The sequence below is a fragment of the Lissotriton helveticus genome, chromosome 4_1, assembly GCF_964261635.1.
Source record: "Lissotriton helveticus chromosome 4_1, aLisHel1.1, whole genome shotgun sequence".
Classification (NCBI taxonomy): Eukaryota; Metazoa; Chordata; class Amphibia; order Caudata; family Salamandridae; genus Lissotriton; species Lissotriton helveticus.
The window spans coordinates 2,073,216,577-2,073,234,073 of NC_136063.1; the positions used below are offsets into that span (position 1 = coordinate 2,073,216,577).

The following is a 17,497-nucleotide window of genomic DNA, read 5'->3' on the forward strand; positions in this document are numbered from 1 at the left end:
ACTCACCATTCTGCACTCACCACTCTGCACTCACCACTCTGCACTCACCACTCTGCCCTCACCACTCTGCCCTCACCACTCTGCCCTCACCACTCTGCCCTCACCACTCTGCCCTCACCACTCTGCACTCACCACTCTGCCCTCACCACTCTGCCCTCACCACTCTGCACTCACCACTCTGCACTCACCACTCTGCCCTCACCACTCTGCACTCACCACTCTGCACTCACCAATCTGCACTCACCACTCTGCACTCACCACTCTCCGGGGAAGACGGGCGTGTATTCGTAATTTGATGTCTCTGGAAGGTTGGCAACCTGACAGTAGTGTTTCATGTTCTCTCTCTCAGAAGGATTAAGCTGTGGTTTTCCCTGGTGGTGAATAGAAGTGTGACTAGTAAGTAGTTGTGCACGTTCACGACCTCACACCCACGTCACTCTCAGCCTTTAGCCAGGATAGTCCGTGTTGTGAATTACACATTCCTTTTAAATATTACGTAATTGTAACATTTATTGTCGGAATGAAAGATAATTTGCTGTCATGTGACAGATCAATATAATTGTCCACGCAAATCAGCGGTTATTGGCGTGTGTTTTGTGCGGCTGAAATGTCTTTATCTTTCTAATTTTGGGGCAGACGGGGCCCGCAGTTGTGAGAACAGTCGCAGATGACACGTGGCATTCACTGCGACACCATTCTTGTAGCTCGAAATACCAATAAGCTGAAATTAGCTGTGGATGCGATCGATACATCTGTGCTGATCAGCAGACAGACCCGGGCACCCATGACCTTGAAGTGCGCGTGACCCGTGCTGGGTGCAGTAGAACCCAAAAAGGTGTATACATATATCGGGGGCGGGGCTTCCCTTGGTGCAGCAGGTGTAGTGGCACCGGGACCCAGAAGCCTATGGGAGTGGGTGGCACGTCGTTCCTTGCACTAAGGCTTATGCCACATTGTCAACGCTACTGCCTTGTATTCTGAATGTTGCCCTTTATCAGACTGGCGGTGGTATGATTGGGGGAGGGGCTGGGGGGCGGGGGGAGGGTGTTATTAAAGATGAATTCTGGAACTAATCCGTATAATATCGACCACCCATCCCCGAACTGGTAAACCATTCACTGCAGCCAAGTCAACCCTGCGTCCCGAGCACACCCGCTTCGACTGGCCTTTTTCTTTAGTCGCTGTGTGTGATCTTGGGCAGGTGTTGTCAGCACTGATCTGCTGAATGAGCTTCCGCTGCTCGATGCGCGTTGTCACAGCCCGGCCGGATTCACAGCCCAGCTCTGTCTTCCCCTTAAAGTAGGCCAACAGCGGACACAGCCGGGCCTCGCCCCGTGTCCTGCGCTCAGCATGAGGCGGAATATGGATTTTCTTTCTTGTTTAAACCGGAAGCGGCGCCGTTCCGCAGGTGAGCGTGAGATTGACCTTTGAGAGAGTCTGGCACGTCTCCTCCGATGCCAAACACGGCGTGTGCTGTGCCCAGGAACAGCAGTGAAGGGTTCAAAGCGAGCTCGAGCCTGCCACCCCCCCCTCATCCCCGTACCCCACCTCCGTTGTAATGCATCCCTTTATTAAATGTATAGTTAAATGCGTTTATACTGTCTACGCAAAGAAAGCACGTTTGCGTTCCAAGCGGATTTTGACTGTTCCTTTCTGCTCTGCTCATCCTAGGCCGTGAACACACAAACACTTCAGTGTAAACACCGGCCTCATTGTTGACACCTCCTCCTGCTGGGTCAGAAGGTAAATAAGGTCGGCACTTTCACACTCACCCCTTGCATGCAACCATTGTAACTCCACAGACCACACTTTGTCCCCAGCAGTCTCTTAGTATCGCGGCCGCCCCGGAAGTCAGGCACGGTCGCCTGTGACGGGGGCGGGGCCACGTTCAGACCGGAAGAGGAGGCAGGCGGAGTCGTTGCGTCTCGCGGCCCGGGGCTCCTGTGAGCGGTGTAGAGCCCCTGGGCCGCGCCAGCAGGAGTTTGGGCGCCGCGTGCTGAGGTAAGGTAAGTTCCAAAAGGCTGGAGCGGGATTGGTGCACTTGTGTGTGTGTGTGTGTATGCTCGTGTGTGTGTGTGTGTATGTATGTGTGCGACGGTGACGGCGGGGGGCGGGGGGGGCCTGGGTGCACTTGTGTATGTGCGCGCGTGTGTGTATGTGTCAGGGGTGGTGTCTGTATGTATGTATGTGCGTGCGTGCATGGGCGCTTGTGTGTGTGTGTATGCGCATGCGTGTGTGGTGCTTGCGCTTCCCAGGAGACAGCGCCTGGCCACAGCACGCGTTCCAGTTACAAATCGCCTCGAAGGATGCGCGCGGCCGGGACTGTCTCCTGGGAAGCACACTCGGTGACATAAGATCTCGGCGGAGACGCGCTTCCGCGCGTCTTTAGCCGAGACCTAAAAAGGCCTCAGTAAACACATATAGGAGATCCTACGTGAATTGGGGGCCGGTTTCTCAATCAGGGTCAGGCTTCTCAACTAGACTCATCAGTAAAGCGAAGAAGCTTCTTCCCAAAGGTTCCGTTCCTGAATCGTCGCCAGTCATACAGAGACAGGTAGACAAGGAGATATTCAATAGATTTATTGTAATTGGAGCGGCCCCCGGTCGGTGACCTCTCAAACCGCAACCGTCGCTCCTACTCCAGGAAAACATTCGCGAAGTAGAAGCACATAAACATTCTCAAATTAATACAATGACATAAGCCATAACAGTAATCAACGAACAGTAAATGTCCCTAACCACAATCATTTTACTGTACTGTACGGTATGCAGACAAAATATCGATATTTAAATATCGATATACAATAATATTGAAGTTTAAATATCGAAGGGACATAATATAGAAGGTAAGTAATATCGATAGATTTTAATATCGATATTAGTAATACTGATGTTTTAAATATCGATATTAGTAATATCGATGTTAATAATTTCGATGTTACTAATATCGATTTTTAAATTAATTTTATGTATATTATTATGTATTCATTATGTTTTTAATTTATTTTTATGTAATTTAATTAAATGTTGTATTTTAGTACTGTAGCGGCTTGTGGGTTTATAGGGGAATAGGGTGGGAAGTAATTTAATTATAGTAAATTAACTATTAATTAGTAGGAATTATAAATTAATTTTAATTAATTGGTAATTAATTTAAATTAATTGGTTATTCATTTTTATTAATTGATTAATTGATAATCATGTTCTGTAGCGGGTTGTGGGTTTATAGGGGAATAGGGTGGGAAGTAATTTAAGTATACTAAATTAATTATTAATTAGTAGGAATTATAAATTAATTTTATTTAATTGGTAATTAGTTTTAATTAATTGGCATTTAATTTTTATTAATTGAATAATTGATAATTATGTTCTGTAGCAGGTTGTGGGTTTATAGGGGAATAGGGTGGGAAGTAATTTAACTATACTAAATTAATTATTAATTAGTAGGAATTATAAATTAATTTTAATTAATTGGTAATTAATTTAAATTAATTGGTTAATAATTTTTATTAATAGATTAATTGATAATCATGTTCAGTAGCGGGTTTTGGGTTTATAGGGGAATAGGGTGGGAAGTAATTTAATTATACTAAATTAATTATTAATTAGTAGGAATTATGAATTAATTTTAATTAATTGGTAATTAATTTTAATTAATTGGTAATTAATTTTTATTAATTGAATAATTGATAATTATGTTCTGTAGCGGGTTGTGGGTTTATAGGGGAATAGGGTGGGAAGTAATTTAAATTTAATTAAGTAATAACGTTTTTTAATTAATTGTTTTGTTAATTATATAATTGTTAATTAATTATTAATTGGTAATGAAATATTATTACATTGTATTTTTTATTAATTTTTTTGGTTAATTATTTATTGCTAATCATGTTTTTAATAATTAAGTATTGGTATTTGTAAATGGTTTATATTTATTTAATAGTTACTTTTTCTATTATTTAAAAAAATGTGTTTATTTATGAGTATGTTTATTTTTCCTCGATGTTATCCAAGACTTTCCCTACTTTTGCACTCTCTGGAGTTGGAATAGTAATTTTTACCCCTACGCTATCCAACACTTTCCCTACTGTTGCACTCTCTGGAGTTGGAATAGTAATTTTTACCCCTACGCTATCCAACACTTTCCCTACTGTTGCACTCTCTGGAGTGGGAATAGTAATGGTTACCCCTACGCTATCCAACACTTTCCCTACTGTTGCACTCTCTGGAGTTGGAATACTAATTGTTACCCCTACGCAATCTGGTTCACTAGCTTGCAAGTCAAGCTCACTCATTCTAAACAGGTATTTCATGCACGTTATTTTACACATGACATTTATTATTGAGTCCTTGGACTAACATGCATGATGAGACTGCACATACTGATATGCACACATCTGGTTGGTGCATTGACAAGTTTTTAGCCTCGGTTTTCTGTCTGCACACATCCTCCATAGTTTTTCTGAGGGTTGCTATGTATCACCCACAGCCATGTTTCAGACTTTTTACTCTTGCCACTCTTGCTTCTTTAACTATACCTGGCATGTACTTCGTATGCAATTTGAATCCCCCCGGGTGATCGCTATGTCTCTTTTCATTGTTATGTAGAATCTACAATGACCATGCTACAAGTTGCTATATGTTTTCTTAGATTTCCCCTGAAGAAGGGTGCAATTAGCACCCGAAATGCATTGGGATTTGTGAATGACAAGCTTGTAAATCCACGCTACTTGGAAATTTCAGCAGTTCAAATGACATTGCTTTTGAATAAAAGAAGCAACGCACGACGCTGGATGAATTGTTTTTGTTATACATTCGTTTAAATTGTTTTCGCATTTTTGCATGTATTGTAAATTTGTTATAATAGGCATGAAAGATTCAAGTAATTATTGTTAATTTGTTCTCACTCGGCGTGAGTGAACAAAGGTAGTGCAGATTCTGTCTAGGGCAGGTGATCCTAGTTTTTTTAGTTCAGTCTGAATCAGTGGCCAGGTAGATCCACTTCAGAATCAGCACACAAACCAGAGTACTTTTGAGCACAAGAGATTAGAGAATATTGTTAAATTTGTCAGTGCATTACTGCTGTGTATACGCACTTTCAGAAAGTTGGCATTTTCTTGCCTTAGCCATTTGGTGCCTGCAGCCTGTCTCTGGGTCACATGGCTGACTGCAGTTGACAATTGGGCTTTGTGTATTCCTCCTAGACAGCCACACACAAAAGGGAGCTTAGGTGTGAATGGTTGGGCCCTCACTGGCAGGAAGGGAGTGAGGAGCTGGGCCCAGCGCCACTTACACTTGAATAGGCTGTGTCCTGTCTTCACACAAAGGGCTGCATACCACATGTAGTTAGTCTGGAGCCAGGAAAGAAGGACACCTGTGCACATCAAAGGCATACCTCTAAAAGCTATTCCCCACTTTAGAGGCACACCTGGGTATAAAACTGGATATCAAACACCACCAGTTCAGTACACTTCTGGACCTATGGATACTCAAAAGAAGGACTGATGTGCTGCTGACAGGTCGGCCACTCTGCTGGACTGCTACTCTGAAAGACTGCTGCCCTGCTGCCTGTTGACATCTTTCCTGGGTGAGAATTACTGGACCTGCATCTTTTGATACTAGAATCTTGAGTTACTTCAAGTGCTAGTTAGCTGGCCTCCTGATCTGAAGCATCAGAGACACAACAGGGATACAACAACCTTGCACCTGCTCCAGGACTCTGCCATCTGTAAGTTTACCCTGCCAAGTGGCATCACCCTAATCCTGGACCCTTGGAAGTGGGCGTAAAGTGTTCTGCTAGCCTCTGTGGATCCAGCAGAACCAACTCATCTCCTCAGATGCATGGCGCAAACCCGAGCAGAACCAACACATCACCACTGTCGATTGGTTCGGCTATGCCTATGCACCCCCATCCGAACTGCCACAGCGCAATGCATCCTCAGGACAGGCCCTCGCATCCCTCATCTATTGCAGCCTCAATGACGATGATGTACTCAGCATCGCAGCCTCGTAGCTCCTGGGAACTGATGCATCGCACAGACTGCCTACCTCATCCTCGATGATTGACTTTGCATTGCATTTCCCATCAATAGGATCCTCGACGATGATGCAGGCCCTCGCATCACAGCCTCCCTGCATCTAAGAACCGTGACATCGCTACAGCTGCGCAACGTTTCTTTGATGTGGATCCTCGCAATGTTCTGAATACCAGGATCTAAGGTACTCTGTTCAGTAGGCCAAGTTGAGTCCCTGTAGCGGGCCCAAGCTCCATTGTGGTTGCCCTGAACTTATGACTTGGTCCCGGTCCCACGCGACCAGATATACGTAGTTGGTGCTTTGTGCTTCATGGTGCTATTTTTACTGAAATGTTGAAAATTGAATATGTCCAGTTCTACTGATTAGATTTTTGTCCATTTTGATTTTGTTTTCATTATTAGATAACACTATAATTGTCTAGCTTGGTGCATGTTTCTTTTTGTATGGTGTGTTCACTTGATTAGTGTTTGAAGTGTAACACAAATACTTTACACTTTCCCTCTAAGTTAAGCCTTATTGCTCTGTGCCGCTGTACTAGATGGATTGAGTGCTGGTTAATTTAGGATTGGCTTGTGCCTCACCCTGATGAGGATTCTGGTTACTGCCTCACACCCCAGCCAACCAGCCACCACATTTCTTACAACCACCTATTGGTAGGCTTACATTTATAACAATGAAGAATTGAAAACCAAAGGAATTGCAGGTTTGTGACATTGATTCAAGCCAGCTAATTTTTATCAAATCTTTTTGGACCATCTCGATTACCTGTCATTCACCTCATACACTGTAGATATTATTTCTCCAATTATCTCACTAGAAATTAATTTGCAGTCCCTTAAGCTGCAAAACAGTCTGTGTGGGTAAATCTTTCTTTTTGTTATTTCCACGTTTTTTCTTTCTCTCTGAATATTTGGTGTTTTTTACTTCCTCAGTGACAGAATGCCTTATAATACGAGCTCAGACATCTGTCTGCTATTTAAATGACCAACCATATTTTATTCTACATTATCAGACTACTGGCTGGTAACATTTGAAAATGATGGGGGCGTAAAAGTTGGGTATGATTTTTATGCAGAGAACAACACAAGCAATCTTAATGGACCAAGGATGGGGTCCAGGGTGGGCCCTCCTCCCTAGAAAAAATTGAAAAAAGATTGCTAAATGGTGCATTTTAAGCAAATGAATTTTGTGACAAAGCAAGGCTTATAAAGCAGTGGGAATTATTAGTCTTGAAATATCAAACACATTAAAAACCAATCCATATCTTACTGCATTATTATATTCAACAGTTACTGCAATGTGCAAATTGTACAGCGTGACAACCTAAACTGTTTGAAGTGTGTGCTTCCCCAGTGTTTTGCACTGCATGCAGCATCAACTTTGGAAGAAAATGCTAAAACCAGGCTTCAGAAGCACCCACAGCTGCTGGCTGCAATCAGTCTTATAGAAATATGTGCAAGCATGTATTTAATTGGGATGAAAAGAGTGGGATAAAAAAGTTGGGGCTCTCTACAAGGGAACATGTAATTCCAACACGTGAGTAAATCTTCTAGGGAACTGGTTATGAGTGGCTCACTATTGGGGTTTACACACGGGTTGGAATATAACAAGCCACCCATATTCAGGCCCCTGGAAGATTTGTGGGTGCAAAGCAAGGCACACCCATCAAATCTACTTACAAAGTAGCAGAACAAGCAATGATCAAATGAGAGCTTCTGTCCAGACAGTACATTCACTCAAAGACTCACTGTGCATACCCAAATCCTCACATTGATGAGTTCACATATGAAGACAAAGCAACCCATATAAATGCATCGATGGCCTCACAGACCCCTGCACGTACAAGCAACCATGCACACAAACCAACATTGATGCACACAGCAGAGAAACATACAGGCACTCATGCATGTAGTTTTGGCAGACATACAGGCATCCATTTCACAGACCAACAGGGGCAACGTATCAAATCACATGAAAAATATTACATAGGCACCTGTGGAACTAGTGTAGCTGCCAAATGGTGAATATCCTAGTGCCTGCATATGAGTACATGTTTACAGCAGGAGTACTGAAATAATAACCATGATGTGATGGAAGAAAACGTTCTGCAACTTAAGGCCAAAGGTTCGCGAGCTGGGCCAAAGCCACAGGGCACCCACTTGGTAACACTTGCCTCAACGGCGGATGTTCTATAGGTAATGTTAAGCCAGCTGGGCAGGTGGGGATGCCACAATAGGGCTAGTGGTCTTCTATCAGGGGCGCTAAGGTGAGTCCTCTGCTGACCGGGCAAGTGGCGAGTTGCCAGCCTGATCTTTAAATGACCACCGTGGTTTTCCCATATGTTTTACAGCCACATCCTTGACCTCGTTTGACTTTCCTACTAACGTGTGCTCTAGAACCCGTAGCAGTGCAAGAGCTGCCTTGTTGCAACCCTGATAGGTGCGATATCACTGCCAGGAGGAGATTGCATATGGTGACTGCATCTAAGGAGCTACAACGGAATGGAGGGACTCGAAAATATTAGAGACGAAGACAAGAAATAAAAAGATAAGTTACAATAAAGACAGCTAAATAATTGGAGCGCCCTTCCCTTGACAGCCCATGAGTGAGATCATAATTGCAACCCATGCCAACAAAATTCCCTACACAAAAAGCTCTTGGCCTGGAACAACCGTCAGGTTTAATACGTGATCTACATGTGTACAAATGAAGCAACGAGTTTTACAACACTGACTGTGCAACTATTGTTCCTATTTCATTCCGCTGTCAGACTCTTAAGGCAATGGGAGGGAGGCCATAACTACGGCACAAAGCAATTAAAAACATTTCACTATCAGAGATATTACTTCCCTGAAGGCAAGCACAAGTGAAGTGTATTTAAAGATTAATTTCTGCAGTAGCCATTATTTCATTATGCATGTTCTCTGTTTCTGCCTGTGAAGAGGTACAAGGCATCCTGTGTGCATGGATTCGTGTAAAGCAAGTGTCCAGCATTTCAAAGCTGCAGTGTGAGTGTAGATGGGCCCAATAGAGAAAGAAAGCAGAACATTTGGAGACAGCGAAGCGTGGAAACGGAAAGGTGAGCCCGCAGTGACACAAGTATGCAAGAGATGGGCTAGCACAAACAAGCTAAGATCTTCTACATCATACAGTAGCAGAATTAGTCTTACAACATATGATTACGGGACAGCATGAAGGAGAATTAAAATTACTTACCTGCAGCCGACTGACACCTCGATGCCTCTCTCCTGTCCCGACTCCCGGCAGTCCATGGGTGCACTGCACGGGCTCCCAGACACCCCATGTCCAATCCAGATGCTGATCTCATGCTGGAAATGCCATTATCAGCATGAGAGCAGTGCCAACATTGATGTGAGCGTCCTTGTTTTCCGCTCACATAAAGACTGAGAACCTGTGTCTGCTCTCCACCCGGCTGTGCAACACAGCTGGGGTTGGAGGCTGCTAAGTGCGCATGTCGGTTTAGCCGGCCTCAGACAGCTGGCGAAACCAACAGGTGCACTTAGCATTGCCCAACACTCCTCCTCCGTGCTACAGCTGCTGCCATCAGACTGGATGGCCCCGTCCTAAGCTCGCAGCCTGCAAGAAAAATAAAATGATAAATACATTTTTTATTATGATTATATTTTTCATGGTTATATTTGCTGGTTTTCAGCCAGGGGGGCAACGCTCGTCTGCCCTAATGGGGGAGCCGTTGCTGCATTATTATGACTCACTCTACTAGGAGGAAATATGAGGGATTAGGGATAAAGACATGTTTCCGCACCTAACACATAAAGTGATTTTGTAATTGCATGGCTTCGGTAGACTAGATCAGATATTCACAATGTGCATATAACATTTATGAAGCCTTAATTTGGCAACCTAGGGTAGGAAAGTGCAATCAAAACCAAATTTGGATTATACAGGTTATCTATCCTGAAAATAATTTTATTGGTTCAGGAATATGAACAATATTCTGCCTGAGGTCGGCTGGGTGCTCAACAAATTGCAAATATGTTTTAGCTTCGTCTCTCTTATATTACACCTCATTTGCTCCTTTGCTCAGCCAGAAGAACCAACACATACCAGTACAAAGAAGTGTCTTTGAACAGAAAAGTATTTTGCTGCTACATACAGTGGTGCTGAAATAATTTTTAGAGTATGGGTGCTGTCATCATTGTTAAGTCACTGAAGTCATAGCGATTGTGAAAAATCCAGGCATCACACAAAAAACGAGTATAAAAAATGAGCCATGCACATCATTAAGTAGGATGTCGAGGCGTATGTAACCAGCGTTAATTTTGGAGAACACTGTCGCAAATATATTACTAAAACAAGGTATGGTAGTGCAGTATCATTTACAGAAGGAATGTTTTCCCATTGAAATGGCCACTAAATTTACTCAGACATACAGTTTTATTAATAGAAATCGCACAAACGATAATGTGTGGAAATCGGCTCTCTGGCAGTAGGTATGCCATGAATTGATTTGATCCGCTTAAAATCACTTTTGCATCACACTTAAGAATTGCAAAAAATGTGCTTCGTATGTGCCTTCCAAACTGCTGATATATTCTGAAACACAGTTGTAAAAGTAATTTACACGTATTTAACTTTTATTGTGAGTTAGAAATATATGGCATCCTACAGCCTTTCCTTTCACATTCCCTGTACCCCTGCAAGACTGCCACATAGATCACTTTAGAAAACCATCTCACTTTGTACTAAGAGAAAGTAAACACCAACGTCCATTGTAAAATAATCAATAGCCTTTTGCCAGGGGATATTGCCTGACCTTTGACCTCTGTCTTTGAAGCACAGCAAATGTTCCCAAAAACAAAATGTAAATGCATTTGTATTGCTCATTCGCCTTCTGTACTCCAGTATGGTTATTTTGGGGATGCTGCAGCACCTACAGCACCCCGAATTCCAGTCTATGGCTACAGCAAAAACTGGAGGAACTTTGATACTAGATATTTTGGCATGTGCGTGTACTGAGTTCCCAAAACAAAAAGTAGACTGCATTCTTTTTTATAAAGGTACCGGTACTGCAAACTTTTTTGGGTGAAACTGGACTTACTCAAAATTTTCACCCAGCTATGATCACTCAATATATCAACTGGAAACAGAGTCAAGGGTCAAGTCAATAACACACAAAATAACACACAAATGTATTTTTGCGTTCCATGAAATGTTTTTTTTTTTGTTATAACATTTGATCTCTACATTGAGTTTTCTCGTTAGTTCCACTATTTTTGTGAATGGCATAGCAGCTTGTGCCATACCAGCAAGCGTGAGCTAGGTATTTCTTGTAGAAACCAGTTTACCTGAGGGGGCAATTGTTTGAGTCTTTTGAGAGTTCAGTAATAAATCATATCAAAACTGCGGCCTTTCTCCCCCCGCATCTCAGCTTCATAGTTGTATTGCTTGCAGTCCATTATCACAAAGTCAACTTTCAATAAAGGCTAGAGGAAACCTACAATAACTAAGACTGTAGCACACATTGAGGCAAAAAGTCTTCTCATAAATGGGTTGCGAGGGTGTATAGAAAGAAATGCACTTGTGGTTTGGACCCATCCATTTGGCAAATGGCACAAGAACTTTCTATTGAAGGCTGCATCTTTAGAATGATAAGAAAAGGCTGACATTCTTAGTGTGATCTGAAGCTGGCACTAGACTGTAGGTGGCTGTAGTCATACAATGTAGCAAAGCTTGAGTGTATCTGTTACAGGGAAAACAAAATACCTGTGAGATGTACCGATCACCAAAACATGGCATATCGCCATCAGCAGAGAATTCTGATGTCCCTCCAAAGAACTATACCATTCCGTAAAGCGTGAATGCCTGTCAGCATCGAGCACAAAGTTTGGAAGAGTGCCACTGGCTACTTACGGAACTTTGACATGCATGAAAGCAAAAACACCACCTTAGCTCGATTAATCCCCATGGCCCCTAGATTTCTCTGCATCATTGACCAAGCCCGATACACCAGAGTTTCACTCAATATGCCCATTATTGAATTGTGACTTCCTTTTGCAAGTGGAACATCTGTACACTTGAATCTCTATATGGCAGTAACTTTTTGATATGTGACATGATCATGCTATTACTAACATTTGGTGAACTGGCAGGAAATCTGTGGAAAACATTTTCGCTTTGTTGTAAAAGGTTAACTTCTTTGAAGCTCACAGGCAAGGCACTAGACGAAAGTCTTCAATGATGAATACGTGCCTGTTTCACTTACAATTGGAGTGTGTACAAGTGCCGCCCAGATAGGTGTTTAGATGATGTGTGCCTGAGATTCTGCATGGGAGATCAAGTCTTGATTTTTAACACAAGGAATAGTCCTTCAACAAAATAGTTGATTCTCCACCATGTCGTAGCATGTACTGTGCCTGAGGCATGTACTGATTTTCTAATAGCCATTTATTAGACATTGAGTTTCTAGTTGGCTAGGGTATGCACCTAGACCATGCAGAACTTACCACTCTAGTCAGGGCAAGGGAGTTACACATTAAAGATAACCTGTGCTCACCCTCTGGTTGCTTGGTGCAGAGCAGTCAGGCTTGGGAAACATCCTTTACAACGCAACTTTTACCACGCAGTGCCTTTACGACGCAACTTTTACAAAGCAAACCATTACAACGCATTGCGCTGGGGGGCGCTCTAGGATAGGGAATAGATTTAATTTACTATCCAACACCTTCCCTACTATCCACGGGGACTGGAGTTGGAATAGTAAATTAAACTATTCACTATCCAGCACCCCAAAGCGCTATGCGTTATAAAGGCATGCATTGTAAAAACCGGGTTGTAAAGGTATGCGTGGTAAAAGCATACGTTCTAATGTCATACATCCGTCAGGCTTATCATCAGAGGGAATGTATAAAGCGTTTGCACAACACACTCACACAGTAACACCATGAATACATCACAAAAGAGACTCCAAGCAGGATCATATAAAAACATATAGAATATATTGTAAATAAAACATAGAGCAAAACGACAGGTGCCATAAATACTGTGCTTTGAAGACAAATCCTGAAATAGTCCTCGTTATTCTGATACTGCAAGTATGAAAACAACATACATTAGAAAACATCAGACCATGAAATGCAGCAGTTTGGTTACAGAAAATACATAAATCACCAGGTATCATCATCCGTACATCAACCACTAAATAACCCCATTAACACATAGGACCTGATTCCGTTGGGCAGACGTTGCAGAATGGGAACTGACCGACCTCAGGTCTGCTGATCCAACTGCATCATTTGGATGTCCCTGTACTGTGTGGCAGGAACCATGAGGTACTTCATGGTGCAAGGATGTTTTGCGGGGGCACCATAGGTGCACCCTAGGGCCACATGTGGAGGGTCAGGGAAGATGGGGGCCCTGCTAGGGGCTCCAATGTCCATTTCCGATAGCCAATCAATGTCGGAAAGTACGACATGGATTGGTTGCGAGAAACCGACATCATAATCCTGACGGCAGAAACGCTGTCCTTAAGGGATTATGATGCCTTTCTGACTGGCTCAAAGAGCCTGTCGGAACCGCGTCGGACTACCCAGCCAGTTTAAGCTCCGACCACCACCATCATGATACGGTGGTCAGACTTTAAACCTATAGTGTTGGTCGGAAAGGCTCCGACCAGCGGTCGGAGGCTTTCCGACCGATGTTGTAAGTATGACCCATAATGTAATTCACCGACAAATGCAAGGAACACATAGATACAGTCCACCTGCTCTTCTATTACTGGCTATGCAGTATTTGGGGTAAATGATGAGCCCTTTTTCAACAAATGGAAATGTAAACTGTAGGCCACAGGAACACTTGCGTGCCTACTACAGGAGGTATGGAAATTACCAGGTTCCTGGAATGCAACCTGTTTCTATTAGCCAGTTTCTAAGGGTAATAGTGGACCTCTGTTGCAGTTCATCCTCGTCCTGCTTCACTGATAAAGTGCCCCTTCGGTACGTCCTCGTATAAAGGGGTGGGGGCACACACATTCTAGGCTTGCATTTCTAGGTTCCCCGCAATCAGTGTAAGAAAAATGCACCTGCTCTACCCTAAGCTCTGGACATCAGTGGGGAGTAAATCAGCTCTTTGTGTGATGGTAGGACACAGCTTATACAATTGTAAAGTGTGAATGCCCTCTCCCTCTCCCAGTCCAGGAAGACCACCAGTATGCAGATGAATGCAGATGTAACCCTGTCAAATCCAACCCTTCTTGTGTGATGGCTGTCTGGAAAGTATGCACATAGTTTAGCTGTCACCCAGGCCCATACGTGGTTTGGAGTCAGACCGCACAGTCAAAAAGAACAATTTGATGGGCATAATGTTGAACAATGTCAAATATTCACCCTAATACAGAGTTCTGGGCCTAAACCCATTGTTCTTTTGCTCCCCATGCCATTGCAGTTTGAACCCAGTCATATGCAAATCAGTCTCGACCCTGCTCCCAATGGGAACAGTTAATCAATCAGGGGGTGTATTAAGAGTGCTACTCACCCGTGAGGTTCTCAGGGTGCTGGGGGGAATGCAGCTCTGGTTCAGTCCAAGAGCCAGGTGTTAAGTTTCTTCCTAAAGGTGTGGATTTTGGGGGAGCGTCTGATGTTGACAGGGAGCTCGTTCCAGGCTGTGGCTGTGTAGAAAGCTATCCACCTGCTCTGGTTCTGCAGATGCGGGGTGTTTCTGCGAGGGTGAGGTCTGCAGTACGAAGGGTTCTCTTGGGTATGTGGAAGGATACTCTCTCCCTGAGGTATTTGGGTCCGATGTGGAGTGATTTGTAGGTGTGAGTGAGCAGTTTGAAAGTTACTCTCTTCTTGACCGGGAGCCAGTGGAGGACACGAAGGTGTTGGGTCATGTGTTTGTGCAGTGGAGTTCTGAGGACGAGTCTGGCTGTGGCGTTCTGGATGGTATGTAGCTTGTGGAGAAGGGTTTTGTTGATTCCGACGTAGAGAGCATTGCTGTAGCCCAGTTGGCTGATTATTAGAGCGTGGGTGATAGTTTTTCTGCATTCTGGGCGTATCCATTTGAAGGTCTTGTGGAGGATCAGAAGGCAGTTGAAGCTGGTGTAGGCGATGGAATTGATCTGACAGGTCATGGAGAGGGAGCAGTCGAGGGTGATGCCGAGGTTCTGTGTGTGGTCTGTCGGGGTGAGTGGACTCCTGAGGGCAGAGGGCCACCAGGTGTTGTCCCAGGCAGAGGTGGAGGGTCCGAGGATGAGGACCTCGGTTTTCTCCGAGTTGAGCTTCAGGCAGTTGCTTTTCATCCAGGCGGCTACGCCCCTCATTCCTTCCTGGAAGCAGTGTCTAGTGTCTACTGGGTTCTTTGTGAGGGAGAGGATGAGCTGGGTGTTGTCGGTGTATGATACTATGCTGAGCCCATGTTTTCTGACGACAACGGCGAGGGGGGCCATGTAAATATTGAAGAGCGTGGGGCTGAGCGATGATCCTTGGGGTACTCCGCAGTTGATCTGTGTGGGTTCGGAGACAAATGGAGGGAGTCTGATCCTCTGCGTTCTGCCGGAGAGAAAGTATTGGATCCAGGAGAGTGCAGTTCTTCGTATCCCAGTGTCGTGGAGTCTGGCTGCAAGGGTGCGATGTGAGACAGTGTCAAAGGCTGCGGAGAGGTCTAGTAGGATGAGGGCTGCGGTGTGTCCCTGGTCTAGTAGCATGTGGATGTTGTCGGTGGCAGCGAGGAGGGCCGTCTCGGTGCTGTGGTTGCCGCGGAATCCGGACTGGGAGGCATCTAGGATGGAGTTCTCTTTGATAAAGGCTGTCAGCTGGGTATTTACGAGTCTCTCAGTGACTTTTGCTGCGAAGGGGAGGAGAGCAATGGGCCGGTAGTTTTTTAGGTCTGTCGGGTCGGCCGTGGGCTTCTTGAGGAGGGGTTTGATCTCCACCCTCTTCCAGTCAGTGGGGAAGATGCAGGATTTGAAAGAGGTGTTGATGGTGCGAAGACGGCGGTGGCCCTGTGGTAGATGTGCGGTGGGCAGGGGTTCGTGGGGGCTCCTGAGTGGGTGTTCTTCATATTCAAAGTGGTATGTTCGACAGGGGCTGGATCCCAGGTTGTGATGATCGGTTCTGTGTTGGTGGTGGTGGTGAGAGGGGTTGTCCGGGGGCTGCTCACTGAAGTTGTCATAGAGGGCCTTGATCTTCAGATGGAAGTAGGAGCTGAGCTGGTTGCAGAGTTCCTGGGATGGTGTGATGTCCGTGGCTTCGCTGGGGGGTTTGGTAAGTTGCTGTATGACATTGAAGAGTTCTTTAGTGTTAGTGGCGTTTACTGTGGATCTTGTTCTTGATGAAAGTCTGCTTGGTGTCTCTTAGGCGCTGATGGTATTCCTTCAGGGCATCCCGGTAGCTGTTCAGGTCTTCCATGGTTCTCCGGTTTTGCCAGGTTTTCTCGAGTCGTCTGCAGGAGCGCCTGGCTACTTGGAGTTTGGTGGTGAACTAGGCGTTTTTCAGGGGTCATTGTTTGCCGGGGTGGTGGAGGGGTGCGAGCTTGTCTGCGCAGCTGGAGATCCAGTGGTGAAATTCCTTGGCTCTGGAGTTGGTGGAGGTCATGGCGAAGGCTAGGAGGAGGGTGGTGTTGTGGTGCTCCTCTGTCATCTTGCTCCAGTTCCTATGAAGCGGGCGTGGGGGGGTTTCCGTCCGGTGGAAGTGTTGAAGGTGAGGTGTACGCAGTGGGGGTCCGTCCAAGGGGGCGGTGAGGTATGGCTGAACTGGATGTTCGTCCCTCCTGCGAAGATAGAGTCAAGGGTGTGTCCTGCTCTGTGTGTGGGAGTGGTGATGAGCTGCTTCAGTCCGAGGTTGGAGAGGTTGTCGAGGAGGGTGATGGAGTCGAGGTTCCTGCGGTTGTCAAGGTGCACATTAAGGTCTCTCAGTCAAATGTAGTCCGTGGATATGATGGCGCGGGATGCGACGAGGTCGATGATGGTGGTTGCGGACTAGGTGCGCAGACCGGGGGTCTGTAGGCGAGGGTGCCCCGTAGCATGGTCCTAGGGTTGGTCTGGATCTGGAAGTGAAGGGTTCTGTGCTGGAGTGGGGTCGCTCACGTTGAAGGTGGAGAGTTGAAGGGAGGTTTTGTGAGCGATGGTAAGTCCTCCTCCAGGGCGGTGGGGGCGGTCCCTTCTCTGGATCTTGTAACCTTCGGGGATGGCGGTGGCGTTGTCTGGGCCGGAGGTGGCGTTAGTCCAAGTTTCAGTGAGGAAGGCGAATTCAAGTGAGAGGGTGTTGAGCAGGTCACAGATCTCTAAGGCGTGTCTGTGTAGGGAGCGTACGTTGAGGAGGATGCATGTCAGGGCTCCGTTGGTGCTGGCGTCTGGCTAATTTTCGGCGGTCTTGGGGGCGCAGTCGATGGTGAAGGATTGTCAGATATGTCTGCAGGAGAACTGTCCTTGGGTGATGTTTTGTGTGGATCACTGAAATAATATCGAGGGACAGAATATCGACCATCAAAA

General features: G+C 45.1%; 1 protein-coding gene across 2 annotated transcripts in view; it reads left to right on the forward strand.

The window, feature by feature from the left end:
* Window positions 1-17,497, forward strand: part of LOC144829528 (SH2 domain-containing protein 1A-like) — a 600,010-nt gene that overhangs the window by 182,891 nt on the left and 399,622 nt on the right. The gene's annotated exons all lie outside the window — the stretch shown is intronic.